We start from the raw sequence: 16,736 nt of genomic DNA, 5'->3' as shown, positions 1-16,736 counted from the left end.
GCTCTCTTGTTATCTCGTCTTCTATTTTATTGGACTGGAGGTGGTGCTTGAGGCTTAGGTTGGGGTGGGCATTTGTGTCCTATAGTCAAGCATCTATCACAGTATTCTGGTTTCCAGTCATAGAGGACTTCTTGTTGGAATTTGTTACCCTTGGAATCAATAATTGAGAATTCACTATGTAAGGGATTTGAGACATTGACTTGGATCAGCATCCTAGCATAGGATACTCTCATTTGTTTTGTTGTACACTCATCAGCAAAGAGAGGTTTACCCAGTGCAGTTGCTATTCTACTCAGCGACTTAGTACCCCAAAATGACATGGGAAGCTTGGGGAATTTCACCCACCAGGGAATTTTTGTAGGGCACTGTTGAGAGAAATCAAACTCAGGGCTCCATGGGTGTAGGATGATAGGTTTATTATTAATTGTGTAAGGCCCAGAATGAAATTTTTTATTCCTATCCTCCATCGTATGAAATTTAATTAGGTAATAGCCCTTTTCATGATAGTAAAGGTCGGGCAACACTACATTTGACCAATTTGAGCTAATGTACCTTTTCAGCATGTTGTAACCTGGTGTTTCCCCAATTACATAGGCAATTAGGGCTTTGCTCCACTTTTCCATATCCTCGTCAACCTCTTGTTGCTCTAATTGCACCGCCATCTGACTATCGATGAGTGTGGGGGGAATGTATTCCAATGCTACCATGTGTTGCTAGTCGATTACTTTGGAATAGATTCGTCCACTGAGCTGGATCTGGGAAGGGTGGTCGAGTGCTGGTCTCAGTCTCCATATTTTCTGCTGTGTGGTCCCCCTTTTCATCTTCCCCAGTAGGATTAACTCTATCCACCGGAGTATTTGCATTTTGGACAATGTTAGGGGTTACCGGTGGGGTTAGTAACAGTTTCTTCATCACCCCTGTGTTTGCTGAAGCAACAATTTCCGCCTCCCCAATGTCGTTCAACTGTAGATCTGAGCATTGTGAGGCTGGGGTGGTTCCCGGTTCCCTTGCCATCGTCTCTTGTGTCGGGGAACTCACAGAGCTGGTGGCTCCTTTGTCAACTAATTCTTCCACCTTTTTATTTTCCCCCTTTTTCTTGCCTCCAGTATTTGATGGGTCGTTCTTCCGTCGTCCTCGTCCATGTTTTCCAGTTTGTTTGCCCCCTCTCGCCATGATGTACGACCACCGACGCAGGTTTACTTATCGTGCGCCGAGAGCATGAGAGAGAGAATGTTATAAATGTACTTGTTTTGGTTGTGAAAAACTTGAAAAATTGATTATTTCATCCAGTTTTTGTCATTTTTTTAAAAACTTAATTGAATTAAATTAAAACTTGCTAATTGTTCCTCAATTATATCTAATACTTATCTAAATTCTTGCTAGAATAAATCTTTAATTCAAAGTCAACAATAGTGTGACTACTTGTTAAACCCGCTATTTAAAAAAAAAGTTGATTGAAGTAAATCGAAATTTGCTAATTGTTATCCAATTCTATCTAATATTTAGCTAAATTGAGATAATTCAATGTTTTCATTAAAGTCAACTCGGTGTTGACTAATTGTTGCGTTCACTATTTTTTTTATTTTCTTAAATTGATTGAATTAAATCAGTACTTACAAAATATTTATTCGATCTAATCCTATCTAATGCTTAACAAATTGAGATAACTCAATGTTTCCATTAAAGTCAACTTGGTGTTGACTAATTGTTACATTCACTATTTTCTTATTTTCTTAAATTGATTGAATTAAATCAGCACTTACAAAATATTTATTCGATCTAATCCTATCTAATGCTTAACAAATTGAGATAATTCAATGTTTTAATTAAAGTCAATCATAATGTCAACTACTTGTTACATCCATTATTTTAAAAAAAAGTTAATTGAATTAAATTAAAAGCCGATAATTGTTACTCAATCATATCTAATACTTAGCTAATTTGAGATAATTTAATATTTCAATTAGATTCAACCATAATGTTGACTGCTTGTTACATCCCTTTTTAACAAATAATGATGGAATTAAATCAGAACTTGCTAATTGGTACTCAAATTTATCTCACTCCTAGAAAAACTAAGATAATTCAACATTTCAGTTAAAGTCAATTATAGTGTTGATTACTTGTTATATCTACATTTTTTTTTTTAAATAATTGAATTGAATCAACACTTGGAAAAACTTTTACTCAATAATGGCTGATGCTTAACTAAATTGAGATAATTCAACTTCAATCAAAGTCAATCATAGTGTTGACTACTTGTTACGTCTCTTTGTATCGTTTCAATTTCATCGAATGTCTATGAAGAGACACTACTTGTTACATCGTCTATTTTTTTTTTTTTTGGTTAAGAAAAAAATGGAATTAAATCAAAACTTGCTAATTGTTATTCAATCCTATCTAATGCTTAACTAAATTAAGATAATTTAATATTGCAATTAAAGTCAACCATAGTGTTGACTACTTGTTACATCCATATTTAAAAAAAATAATTAACTGAAATCAAAACTTGTTAATTGTTACTCAATCATATCTGATACTTTCCTAAATTGAGATAATTAAATATTCCAATCAAAGTCAATCATTATCATAGTGTTAACTACTCGTTACATCCACTATTTTTGTTTAAATTATATGAATTAGATAAGAACTTGCTAATTGTCACTCAATTCTATTTAATAATTAACTAATTGAGATAATTCATGCTTCAATTAAAGTCAACGATAGTATTGACTACTTGTTACATCTATTTTTTTAATTGATTGAATTAAATCAAAAGTTGCTAATTGTTACTCAATCCTATACTTAGCTAAATTGAAGCAGTTCAATGTTTCAATAAAAGTCAACCATAGTGTTGACTACTTGTTACATCCACTATTTTATTGATTGAATTAGATCTAAACTTACTAATTGCTACTCAATTCTATCTAATACTTAGTTAAATTGAGATAATTTTTGTGATTTAATTAAAGTTAATCATAGTGTTGACTACTTGTTACATTCATTATTTTTGTTTAGATTGATTAAATTAGATCAAAACTTGCCAATTGTTACTCAATTTTATTTAATACTTGACTAATTGAAATAATTTAATTAAAGTCAACCATATATTGACTACTTGTTGCGTCTATTTTTTATTAAAAAAAATTGATTGAATTAAATCTAGAGTTGCTAATTGTTACTCAATCCTATATAATGCTTAGCTAAATTGAAGCAATTCAATTAAAATCAACCATAGTGTTAACTATTTGTTACATCTACATTTTTTGTCTAAATTGATTGAATGAGATCTAAACTTGGTCATTGTTACTCAATTCTATTTAATACTTATCTAATTGAGATAATTCAATGTTCCAATTAAAGTCAACTATAGTATTGACTATTTGTTACATCTATTTTTTTTTTAAAATTGATTGAATTAAATCAGAAGTTGCAAATTGTTATTCAATCATATATAACACTTAGCTAAATTGAAGGAATTCAATGTTTCAATGAAAGTCGACCACAGTGTTGACCACTTGTCACATCCTTTATTTTTGTTTAAATTGATTGAATTAGATCTAAACTTGCTAATTGCTACTCGATTCTATTTAATACTTAACTAATTGAGATAATTCTATGTTTCAATTAAAGTCAACCATAGTATTTACTACTTGCTACATCTACTTTTAAAAAAATGATTGAATTAAATCAAAAGTTGCTAATTGTTATTCAATCCTATATAATACTTAGCTAAATTGAAGCAATTCAATATTTCAATTAAAGTTAATCGTAATATTGACTACTTGTTACATCCACTGTTTTATTGATTGAATTAGATATAAACTTACTAATTGCTACTTAATTCTATCTAATACTCAGCTAAATTGAGATAATTCATTGTTTTAATTAAATTTAACTGTAGTGTTTACTACTTGTTACATCCACTCTTTAAAAAAAAAATGATTGAATTAGATATAAAGTTGCTCATTGTTATTTTTTTCCATTTAATACTTAACTAATCAAGATAATTCAATGTTTCAGTTAAAGTCAACTATAGTACTGACTACTAATTACATATATTTTTTTCTTTTAAAATTGACAGAATTAAATAAAAAACTGCTAATTGTTACTCAATCTTATATAATATTTAGGTGAATTAAAGCAATTCAATGTTTCAATCAAAGTCATTCATAGTGTTGAGTACTTGTTACATCCACTGTTTTATTGATTAAATTAGTTCTAAATTTACTAATTACTACTTAATTCTATCTAATACTTAGCTAAGTTGAGATAATTCAATGTTTCAATTAAAGTCAACCATAGTGTTGATAAACTCTTACATCCACTTTATTTTTACTTTTTAAATTGATGAAATTGAATCAATAGTTTTTATTTTTTATTTTTTTATGGTAACAAATGTAAATATTACCATTAACAAACAAAACCAATACACCTAGAGAGCACTTAATCACATAGCCACCTTCCGAGAAGGGTGCTATGTAGTTTAAGCCTCCAACAGTCCACTAATTACAAAAAGAACTTCTGAACCAAAGAGGCACATCTAATAGCCTGTTTAGACTGTCTTACTGTGTCTAACCTAATTATAAAATCTTGTTTTATTCGTGTAATCACTGTATCTGTATTCACAGTTGTTCCTCGAAATTGTCTCCAATTCCTAGCCTTCCAGATATTGTATACCACTGCACCCCAAAGTGTTGCTATAATTTCCTTATAGAACTGTCTCCAGTGCTTCCTTCTTATGCTGGTCAAAGCCTGCTTCACATCTCCAGCTGGTAACTGTATTCCAGTCCATTGAGCTATAACAACAAGAATCTCCTTTGTCCAAGCACAATCTGAGAATAGATGCTTTTTGTCTCCATCACCTTGCCCTCACACAAACTATAGTCTGTATCATCCACTGGTATGTTTAGTCTGTGTAATCTCTCCTTTGTTAACAGTCTTCCTTATACAACAATCCAAACAATAAACTTATGTCTAGGTTGTAGAATTCTGCTCCATGTCAACTTTGCTCCTCTCAGCCTTGTCTAGTTTCCTATCATTTGCCTATAGCTAGTTGATATTGAGTACTTCCCATTAGCTGTAAGCCTATAAGTTCCTTGTTGAGTGTACCAGTGTTGCATGTCATTTTTCAGAGAGTTGAGCTTCCTCCAATACCAGCTGCTATCTTGGGGTGGAAAGTGGTCCTAGATGTTGGGATTGTTCCTCATATACACCCCATGAACCCACCTGACCCAAAGGATATCTTTCTTATTTGGCAGTTGCCATAGCAATTTTCCCACTGAAGCAACATTCCACATATGGCACCTTTTGATATTTAATCCTCCTAGTTTTTTAGGCACACAAACCTTCTCTCATGCCACCAGTGCTATCTTCTTGTGCTCCTCGGAACTGTCCCACAAGTATGCTCTACACTTCTTGTCTACTTCCTTCACTACACTTTGTGAAAGTATGAAAATTGATCCCCAAAAGCTGTGGATGGAAAATAGAACTGATATGATGATCTGCAGCCTGCCTGTATAAGATAATTGCTTAGAATACACTTGAGGGATCCTGTGAGTGATCTTCTCTGTAAGTTGCTTGCATTCCATTTTACTATATCTTTTGGAAGATAATGGAAGCTCAAGGTATCTTATAGGCAGTGTGCCAATACTGAATCCTGTCCTTTGTAGTAAATGCTCTATTGTATTATCATCCACCCTTGCTAGAAATATATTCGATTTATCCATATTTGTAACCAAACCAGTAACACTACTAAAATGTTTCAAGGCTTCCATTAATCTGGACACTGATTGAATATATCACCCTTGCAATAAATCATGAGATCATCTGCAAAGATCAGATGAGTTAGCTGGACTTGCTTACACATCGGATGATATTGAAAATCTGGTAAGTTGCTCATACATTTCAAGGTACTTGACAAATATTCCTTAACTAGTATAAAGATTAGAGGAGACATAGGATCTCCCTGCCTTAATCCTTTTTTCCCCGCAAAGAATCCATAACCCACACCATTTACTTTGACTGTATACTTCGGTATTGATATACAAGTCATCACTAATTCTATAAACTTATGTGGAAATCCATATCCAATCAATGCCTCCTCTACAAACTCCCAACTGACCATATCATATGCCTTTCTCAAGTCTATTTTCATCATACATCTTGGTGTTGTTTTCCTGTTGTAATGCCTCAGTAAATCATGACAGATGAGGACATAATGCAACTTGGATCTCCCCCGAAAAAAAGCAGAATGATTATTTGCTACAATATGACCTACAACTGCTTTGAACCTCTTACAAATCATTTTTGTGATGCACTTGTACAACACATTACAACATGCAATTGGCCTATACTGACTTGCAAATTCTAGGGCATTCACTTTAGGAATCAGTGCAATGTTTGTGGTGTTGATCTGTTTTAGCAATTTACCATTACTAAAGAATTTAAGGACTGCTTCTACAACATCCATACCAACTATGTCCAAAGCAGACTTGAAGAAACCACTACTATATCCATCTGGCCCAGGGCTTTTATTGCTATCCATATGGAAAATAGCAGTTTTTACATCCGGACTTGTATATTCCTGGATCAAGGCAAGTTGGTGTTCTAAGGTGAGTTGTGGACTATTACTGAGAAACCCTTGATAAACTGCCCTCCTATCTTCTACCTTCTTACCTTGTAGCTCCATGTAGAATTGCAGAAATATATTTGCAATGGGTTCAAGTTCATGCTGCCAATTGCCTCGTTCATCTTTTAATTGAGTAACAGCCTTTTCAGTCTCTTATGTTTGATAACTAAAGAAATACCTTGTACAATTATCTCTAAGTTTCACCCATGTTGCTTTGTTTTGCTGCTGTAAAAACATATTTGCCATATATGAAGTCTGCCTATATTTTGCAAATTTCTCCCTTTCCTCATGTTGTAATGTGACATTTCATGGGTCTACTTAAAGCTTCTCCTGTGCTAAAATCAGAGCTTCCTTGTCCTCTGCAGCTTCAGAAACAATATTCCTGAAATGTTGGGAGTTCAATTGTTTAAGACACTTCTTCAACATTTTCAACTTTTTCACTACTTTCCACATTTTACAACCCTCAACGGGTGTATTCCATTTTGCTTTGACCTTATCTTTGAATAGTGGATGTTGAGACCATACATTACAATATTGAAATGCTCTGCTAGTTTTAGTAGGTTGACTCGTTAATGATACTCTTGCTGGGCAATAGTCACTAATACCTTCAGGTGGATATACTGCTCTACAAGGAGGCATAATGCTCAACCATTCAGAGTTGATGAATATCCAGTCTATTTTTGAGAAGACCCTCCTATCACTGCTCTTGTCATTCCAAGTATACCTCTGTCCTTGTTGGGGTAGTTCAATTAGTTCACATGTATCAACGCAATTTTTGAAATCAGCCACTTCAGGCCAATTTTTGAATCAATAGTATCAACTTGTTTTACGTAATCTTATATAATACTTAGCTAAATTGAATCAATCTTATATTTCAATTTAAGTCAACCATAGTGTTGAACACTTGTTACATCCACTATTTTTTTTTTTTAAAAAAATATTGAATTAAATCAAAACTTGTTAATTATTACTCAATTATATCTAATCTTAGCTAAATTGTGATAATTTAATGTTTCAGTTAAAGTCAACTAGCTGTGGCAGCAATGGCCACGCCCTCAGGCCTCCGTGTAGAGAGAGAAGAGAACGTTAGGTTTTAGATTAGATTATGTTCTAGTTGATTCATTTTTTCGTCTCAACCTTAGTGTTGACCACTTGTTACATACATTTTTTTTTAATTGAAGAAATTAAATCAACACTTAGCAATTTTTTTTTTACTCAACCCTAATCTAATCTTAGTTAATTTGCACTAATTCAATTTTGAATCGACCCATAAAAAAAACAGGAAAACACATCAATTTCCAAAAAAAATAAAAAAAATAATAACGAAGAATTTTAATCAGAATTAAAAAAAAAAACGAAATCTATACCATTATGTTATATTGAAACCCATCAGTCTTATTAGCCAGTACAAAGTTAGTGAGAAGCATCTGATCACCACCACGATTATTATAAGAAGGGAAAAAAAAAAATCCTTACCCATTGGATTGAGCTTGAATTTTTCAACATGTCAACATATGTTTGCATATGATAATTATCTGATTTATCCAATGAAGATATTTTTGGAATCGTATTTTTTTAAAAAAATAGGCATGCAAATATGTGTATTGCACGTTTTTTCTTGTTGAATGTTATTGGAAAGGAAAGAGTAATTGTGGTCTTGAAGAAAGAGAGAGTAATTTGAATTATTTTGATTTTTCCCTCTAACTTTTTAGGAAATGTGTCAATGGAATAGAAAAAAGAGGAACTTACTGGTACACCCTCAAAGGCCAGGTGAAGTTATATTAATACCCCTAAAAAAGTGAAGTTGTGCCAACTTGTAGCAAATATATTTTTCCAAAGTGAAAATATTACTACACTAGTATTATATTTTGTATGGAAAAAAAAAATGAAAAAGTGGGCATGATTAAAAAAGATGTCGCTTTAATGACAATGCTCCAATTTCAAAAAAGTTGGGTGGAACATAGGTCCCACGTGGCAAGAGAAAGAATATCATATTACTCACTTAGCCATTTACACACTAGACAAAATTAAATAATTGAACTAAGTTATCCTAATTAAATAGGCATTTATATTTAGTCACTTAACATTGTGGGATTTCACTGAATATGTTATTGTTGTAACATTTAATAAGAGTAAATCAGAAAATATAAATTTAATTCTTTCTTGATTTGAAAGTAAGCACTCTTTTTTAATAAAAAAATAAAGGCTAAGTCAACACTCTATTTGGAGGTAGTATGAAACAGGAAAAGTTTTACTATGTGTCTCGCACAACTGACATTAGTTGTGTGAAACTCTGTTTTGTGAGACAAAAAAGTGAACCCACATCTTACACTTTTGGATCCATAATTTTAGGTCCACTTTCTAATCTCACAAAAAGAAGCCTCACATAACTAATGTCAGTTGTGTGAGATACATATTAAACAACTAAGGTCTGTGTGAGACACATAGTAAAACTTTTCATTTGGACTACTTGTGGGGTGAAAAAACCATAATTCTTTTCATTTGGTCTACTTGTGGGGTGAAAAAACCATAATTCTTTTCATTTGGACTACTTGTGTGAGGCACATAAGTACTACTCCAATGGAGAGAATCGGGTTCAATCAATTGGAATCCTCCCCCATCAGCTTTAGCTAGACAATTGTATTTTTAAAGCTTTCATCTATCTAGACCATGAAAGTCTTCTTACGAAAGAATATAGAGTGAATTCCACTTTACCCCCTAATATTTAAGGGTTGAGAAACGATACCCCCCTCACATATTGAACGGGAACGATAACCCCCCCTATTTAATATTTTCCGGTGAGAATCTTTTGTTTTTAATAAGGGTGAAAATCATTTACTCCCCCCAACTATGCTTTAAAAATCAAACACCCCCCCCCCCCCCCCCCCCCCCCAACTTTGAACAATAAATATTCTTCCCCCTTTATCCTAATTGACTTTTTTAAATGCCTATTTCACCCTTTATAGTATCAACTTTTGTCTTCTTTTTTTTACTTCTTTAAAATCATGATATTTTTAATTTTTTTAATTTATGTATTATAACAAATAAATATTATCTTGCAGTCGAAGAAAAAAGTGAGAATACTAATTGAATATATAAGTTAATGATGTTTTATAATAAAATAAATTAGCAGAATAAACAAAATATTAATTTTATTAAAAATAATAAAAACTTTAATATTTATTTATACAAGTAAAAAATGGTTCGTCATAACTTTATAAATATATTTATATGCAGGTAATGCAAAAACAATTAAAAAATAGAGGTAAATTTTTAAAAATGATTTATTTATACTGTAAATGAATTTTATTTTACAAACAATAGAGAATAAGAGAGAAGTGAAATTTAAATATACACACATGCATGTACATACATATATATACTTACTGCATATAATATTGAACAATCATAAAAAATAGCATTAGATTTTGTTACAAATTCATAAAAGTATTATTCTATTTATAATGTTAATGAACTTAAATAAGAATCAATAAATACCTACATTAAAAAATAATTATTATATATAATATAAAAATGTATTACATAAATGGAGGATTAAAAAAAAAAAGCAAGGATGAAATAGTCATTGCACAGAATAAATGGGGGAGAATGTCTATTGTTCAAAGTTGAGGGGGGAGTTTGATTTTTAAAGCAAAGTTGGGAGTGAAAATCAATAAAGATATTTTTTAACAGATTTTTTCAAGTAGCTGTTATACATTATTTTCAGTGGAATAGGTGAATGAGACAATAATAAGATATATATATTTTTGTATTTAATTCTAGAAAAAAAAATCTTTATTAAAAAATAAAAAATTCTCACCGAAAAATATTTGATAGGGGGTTATCGTTCCCATTTAATATGTGAGGGGGATATAATTTCCTAACTCTTAAATATTAGGGGGTAAAGTGAGATTCACCCAAGAATATATAACATGAAAAAGAAAAAGTGAATTTGTAATGCATCATATTAAAGTTGTTGCTTCAACCAATAGTTAAGGTTGTTCCATCAGTTTTAAGTGGAAAATGGACCCCAGAAATTTCACTAACCGGTCATAAGAAAGAATATCTTTATTTGATGAAGATAAGAAAGAATATTAAAACCTTAGAAAAAGTGCTCATGAACGGTTTAAATCAAAAACCCAACTAGGTCAGTCAACAAAAAGTTACTTAGTAGGAAAGAAATTATTAAGATATTTTTTTCCCAAACATATGTTGTTCATTTAAAGATTTTTATAAAATTAATATTTAGTCTCCATTTTATCTGTTATTATGCACAATCACTACCTCCGATCACCATCAATAACTATCTCATGACACATTATTAACTCCAATAACCACCTTATAACTATCATTTCTAACCATCATCATCACCACAAGCTACAACAACTACTAGTAACTCTTGTGTATAAACAAATAACTTTTTAACATCTTACACTTTTGAGTCCATAAATTTTAGGTCCACTTTTTATTTCACAAAATGAAGTCTCACATAATTAATGTCAGTTGTGTAAGGCACATAGTAAGACTTTTCGGTTGAACTATTTTTGAGTGAAAGAATCCAAAGTTCTTTTCTTTTCACCTTATTAAAAAGGTTACCTGTCAAATTAGGTGCACTTTATTGTCACATAAGGGTAGGAAGAAAAATTAGTAAATAAACATAAGGCAACTTAACGATGAAGAATCTATGTGTAAATAGCAATAAGAGTCAAGCTCAATGTCGTTCATGTAAATGAATGGCCCCAACTTCTGGTTCTTTCGCAAGTGGAACATTGGAGTAATGACACAATTGTCTGTTGTATGATTTATAGATCACGAACTCAAATCGTAAAATCAATAACTAATGTTTGTATCAGGATAAAATTGAACTTATACAAATATGGAATACTTCGTGCATCTAACAATCCTTTTTCCAAATTCTTTCATAGTTTTCTTGTTGCTTCTTCGTTTGGATTTCCAAAAAGCTCTACACATTTTCGAAAAAAGAGTGATGCCCATTTCCAGACTTGACATATACATCTCACTTGGGGGTTGTTTGGTAGGCTGCACTAATCAAAATAGTCCTTGTATTAAAATTTAGTGCATTCAATACATTATTTGGTTACTCAATTCAATTTAATCATACCTAATACTTGGATAACTTATACACCATAGGCGGCTTATCTAATACCGAGGAAACCAAGGGATTACTTGTCCCAGGTGTAACTATACATGGATAAGACTCCTAAAATGACTAAACTACCCCTCAAACCCTTCTTTAGGTTAATAAGGTGTTCTTTATGAATCAGATTAACTTACAGAAATATTTGTAGAGCTTATATTTGAATTGAAGTCAAGTTATATATTTATTATTATTACCTCTAGTAACCATTGCCATCTTTTGCCCTTGATTGCTCTTTCAGAAGCCGAGAACTGATGGCAATGGAGGTTTTTTCTAGTATATGCTCATACCAGAAAAATGAGTTAAATAAGGTAGCTTTCATCTACTTGGTAATTGAGTAAATTTTCTTTAAAGTTCGGTACTTTTGTTTTCAACTACGTTTTTTTTAGCTAACAAACATAGTGAGAAAATTGTTCTCTCTTAGCTAGTTACATGAAATAGATCCCATAAAAAAATAATACAACAATTTTTGTGCAGTAGTCAAATATAGCTCATACAATTAAATGAAATAGAAAATCCCACAAATATTCAAGGGTATAATTGTAAAGAAGATTTTGTACAGTTTTAAACCAAACTCAAGCTTAGATTATACTTTGTTTATCTAATTTTTAATACATGAACCAAATACTAGATAAAAAATAATCCCAGCATTACAATTTCTGTATTACTAATCCCTGTATTTCTAATATCTGCATTACTAATTTCTGCATTATTATTCTTCGTACCAAACAACCCCTTAAAGTAGTGGACTTCTCAGTCAACAGAGATAAATGCAAGAAGTAATGCCTTGTGCCAGCTTGTTACGATTAATTGACACTAGTAGAAAAGGATTAATCTCTCTTGTTTAAAAAGAGCGTCCGTCTAACCATTTGCACATTCTTTAAAAATTATTAATTTCTAAGTAAAAATTGATAATTCGATTAAATTATTTTTCATTAAAGGTATTGAGATTTGATCACTTAACACTTAATAAGGACAAATTTAAAAAATTAAAATTAATTCTTTCTTAATTTAATAAATAAACACACTTTCGAATAAAAAGTAAAAACTAATTGAACACTTTTTTTTAGATCGAAAAGAATAACTATGAAAAAGGAAATTAATTTTTTGAAACCGAAAAGAATAACTTTGAAAAGAGAACTCATTAAATAGTCTTTCAAAAAGGAAACGTGCGCATTCGTCAACTCATTAAATAATCTTTGGAAATGACTACATTACTGTTCAAAACGAGGTGAGCTTTGGCCAATACTAAAAAATATTAAAATGTCCTAGTTCATTTAACTTCGAAGAATACTTAAATTAACTCTCATAAAAGGAAAAAACAACTCCTATTTTGAGACGGAGGGAGTAACAATTAGTGCATTGAGAGAAAAATAAATTGTATTCTCGGGCTACGTCCCATTTTTACTTGTCACTATACTAAAATATAGATGTTCACTTTTAATTACTTGTTCAGTTTGAAAATAAAGAGATACTTTATTACATTATACATATTTCACGTACCCTTAAAATTAAGTATTATAATTATTTTCAATTCATTCCTACTATATATATATATATATATATATATATATATATATATATATATATATATATATATATATTGGAATTGATCACTAGTTCTCTTGGTAAATAACTCAACCTTGAACCAAGTGCACCATTTAATCTTATTGTTAAAAATCAGATTTTTTTTTTGAATTGCCAGTGCTACAGCGGAGATATAATAAAATTACTATTGATTTATATCTTGCTACTTATAAGGGGTGTGCTAATCAAACATGAACAAGTATATATAGACGCGTAAACGACTGGTCCTTAATTTAACATGTTCATTTTAGTCCTTCATATTTACACGTAATCGAAAAAGTCCTTAATGTATGAAAAAAATGATCATTTTAGTCCTAAACCTTTAAACTTACGGTTCAAGTCAAAAAATCTGTTCACTTTAACTAGCAGCTCACGTGAAGGAAGCAAAAACTACCATTTTCCTCCCGCCACCACCGTGTACTCGTGCCTGAACAATGGAGTATACATTTTTCTTACTTTCCTAATAACTTAGTTTTCATTCTTGCATCAAGAGACCCAATTGAGTTATGATTTTAAAGGCAAAAATATACTTTAATTATTGGTTCAAGAATTTCCATTAAAGGTAGCAAAAGTTGATATTTCTTCACATCATATAAGATTTGGTTATGGCAGAAAGGCTTCACTCCCATTTTTTATGTTTTTATACAACTCACATGAGTTGTTGGTTTAGCTTAACATATTCTTTTATGCGCTGTTACTTTTAAGGTTTGGATTAAACTAATCACTATTTTCATACATTAAAGACTATTTCGGTTACGTGTTGTATATAAAAGGCTAAAATGAACATTTTTTTAATACATTAAGGACTGTTTCGATTACGTGGTATATGGAGGATGAAAATGATAACTTTTGCTTTGCTATACATTAAGGACTATTTCTGTTAAGTTATATATATGTAGGACTAAAATAGTCCCAACTCCATACATTAATGGACGGAGGGAGTACTAAGTGACATGGTTCGGGGACCTACAGTCAACACCAAATTTTCCTATATAAGGAGCATCCACAAGTCACTCTTCCCCCGTCAAAACAAAAACAAATCTAAGAGAGAGAGAGACATAAAAATTTATAAAAAATTGAGCAGTGGAATAGTCGCAACATTAGGTGTAACAACATTAGGTGTTGTTGCAGCTGGTGTGGCTTTTGCTGCATGGGGCATTTCGAAGTTATTGGGTTCATCATGTGAAACTGAAGAATATAACAAGAAGAAGATGAAAAAGCCAGGGGCAGATGGTTACATGTATAGGGACGAATTTGAAACAAGTCCTAAGACCTATTTTCGTGATCTTCGTGGCAAGAAATGAAATCGATCCCATTTCGATTTCTGCTCGATCGTATTACAAATATTCCAGTTTAGTTTCTCGTATTTTCTAATTCCCTGCATGCTGCTTTAATATCGAACTATGGTTGTTATCCCTTTTCTTATATATATAAGTTGTGTACTTGTGTCTTAAAATGTCTTTGTTATTAGTATTAGTAAACAATATGTCGATCTTTTTGTTTCAATGGCAGCAATTTCAAGTCCTGTGAAATTTATAGTACACCAAATGAGTACCTTGACGCAATATTTATGTGGATCCAGATAAAATGAGAAAAAGCATGTTTGACTCTCCCTTTTATTCATAACTGATAATTAAGTAGGGAGTTTCAGCTTATATGATCAAAGATAAAATGACAAAAGGTAAATATGCCCCTCGAAGTAATAGTGAAAGCCGTGTAGGGACATATTTGGACAACCATTTGAAGTACTCCGGGCCTTTACGAGCCGATAAGTTAACGATTGATAAATATAAGGCAAATCACAGACGTTAAGGGTATATTTGGCACTTCTCCGTTATTTTAATTTGATTCTGTGCGCAGCTTTATGCTTCCAGTGATTGTATGCACAGTGTTTGATTTTTGTAAGAATTAGGCATCTCATAAGGTGAATCGAGAAAGAAGTTGAGCCTAGTGATTTTGCTACGGGAGCATGTACAGCCTTTGTTTCTCCAATTTAGTCCTATGATGTAGCATATAAAAGAGTTGCGCATAAGCTTAGGTATGGCTTTTCAAGTTGGATGAGATTATTAGACATTACTAAGATGCCTTCAAATGTGGAATTTGATGATTAAATTAGTGAATCATTGCACATATATTTTCCAAGGAGGGAAGATAATTGTTAATTCGGACAAAAGAAATCCAAGGGATAATTCAGAGAAAACTACTTTAAGGAAAAAAATAATTGGGATAAGATTGGAAAATTTTAAAATGCGTCTCACACAACTAACCTTAGTTGTGTGAGATTTTTTTTTGTGAAACCAAAAAGTGAGACTCAAAATTTATGGACCCAAAAGTGTAAAATATGGGTCCACTTCCTTATTAGTTGCCTAAGGCTTTTTTTTGTGGGACAACATTTGTGGACCCAAAAGTGTAAAATGTGGATCCACTTCCTTAAAGGTTGTGTGAAGCTCTTTTTTGTCTGTGGACCCAAAAGTGTAAAATGTGAGTCCACTTCCTTATATCACAAGAAACAGGGCGAATTGCCCTTCTTTTGGGGTGGTCTTTAAATTTTGCCCTTCGGCTAAAACCCATGGGTTCCAAGTTCGAACCCCCCACTCATTCAAAATTTTAAAAAAAATCGCAAGGCAGAGTTTAAATTTCGCTATGCTCCCACCGGCATACACTTGTTAAGGAATTACCAAAGTTATGCCAGACCCGGCATACTTATGCCTTATGGGCAGACTTGGCATAAGTATGCCGAATCCGGCATAACTTTGATAATTCCTTCACAAGTTTATGCCGGATCCGACATACTTATGGGCAAACTTTTGGTTAAGCCTTAACTAAAAGTTTTTTCCTAGTTATGCCTTATGGGGCAGACTTTTAGTTAAGGCATAACTAAAAGTATGCCCCATAAGGCATAACTTTTTCTTAAGACATAGATTTTGTCTTATAAGACAAATCTTTAGTTATGCCTTAAGGAAAAGTTCCGCCTTATGGGGCATACTTTTAGTTATACCTTATGGGGCATACTTTTAGTTATGCCTCATGGGGCATACTTTTAGTTGTGCCTTAACTAAAAGTCTGCCCCATAAGACATAACTAGGAAAAGACTTTTAGTTAAGGCTTAACTAAAAGTTTGCCCATAAGTATGCCCCCACCGGCATAAACTTGTTAAGAAATTATCAAAGTTATGCCAGACCCGACATACTTATGTCAAGTCTGCCTATAAGGCATGAGTATGCCGGGTCCGGCATAACTTTGGTAATTCCTTAACAAGTGTATGTCGGGTCCGGCATACACGCGACCCAAACCTTGCCTTGCAATTTTTTTTTTTTAGTTTATGCTTGAGCGGGGGTTCAAACCCAGAACTTCATGATT

At 32.0% G+C, this 16,736-nt stretch overlaps 1 long non-coding RNA gene across 1 annotated transcript in view; it reads left to right on the top strand.

Annotated features, from left to right (window-relative positions):
• The window catches only part of LOC132641931 (uncharacterized), a 56,941-nt gene extending 42,024 nt beyond the window's left edge, over window positions 1-14,917 (top strand). Inside the window, exon 2 of the long non-coding RNA XR_009583025.1 lies at window positions 14,496-14,917. This is a non-coding gene — a long non-coding RNA (uncharacterized LOC132641931). The remainder of the gene's footprint in view (window positions 1-14,495) is intronic.
• Window positions 14,918-16,736: the final 1,819 nt, after the last annotated feature.

This window comes from Lycium barbarum, chromosome 5 (genome assembly GCF_019175385.1).
Source record: "Lycium barbarum isolate Lr01 chromosome 5, ASM1917538v2, whole genome shotgun sequence".
In the NCBI taxonomy this organism is placed as follows: Eukaryota; Viridiplantae; Streptophyta; class Magnoliopsida; order Solanales; family Solanaceae; genus Lycium; species Lycium barbarum.
This window is presented reverse-complemented; position numbering and strand designations above follow the sequence as displayed.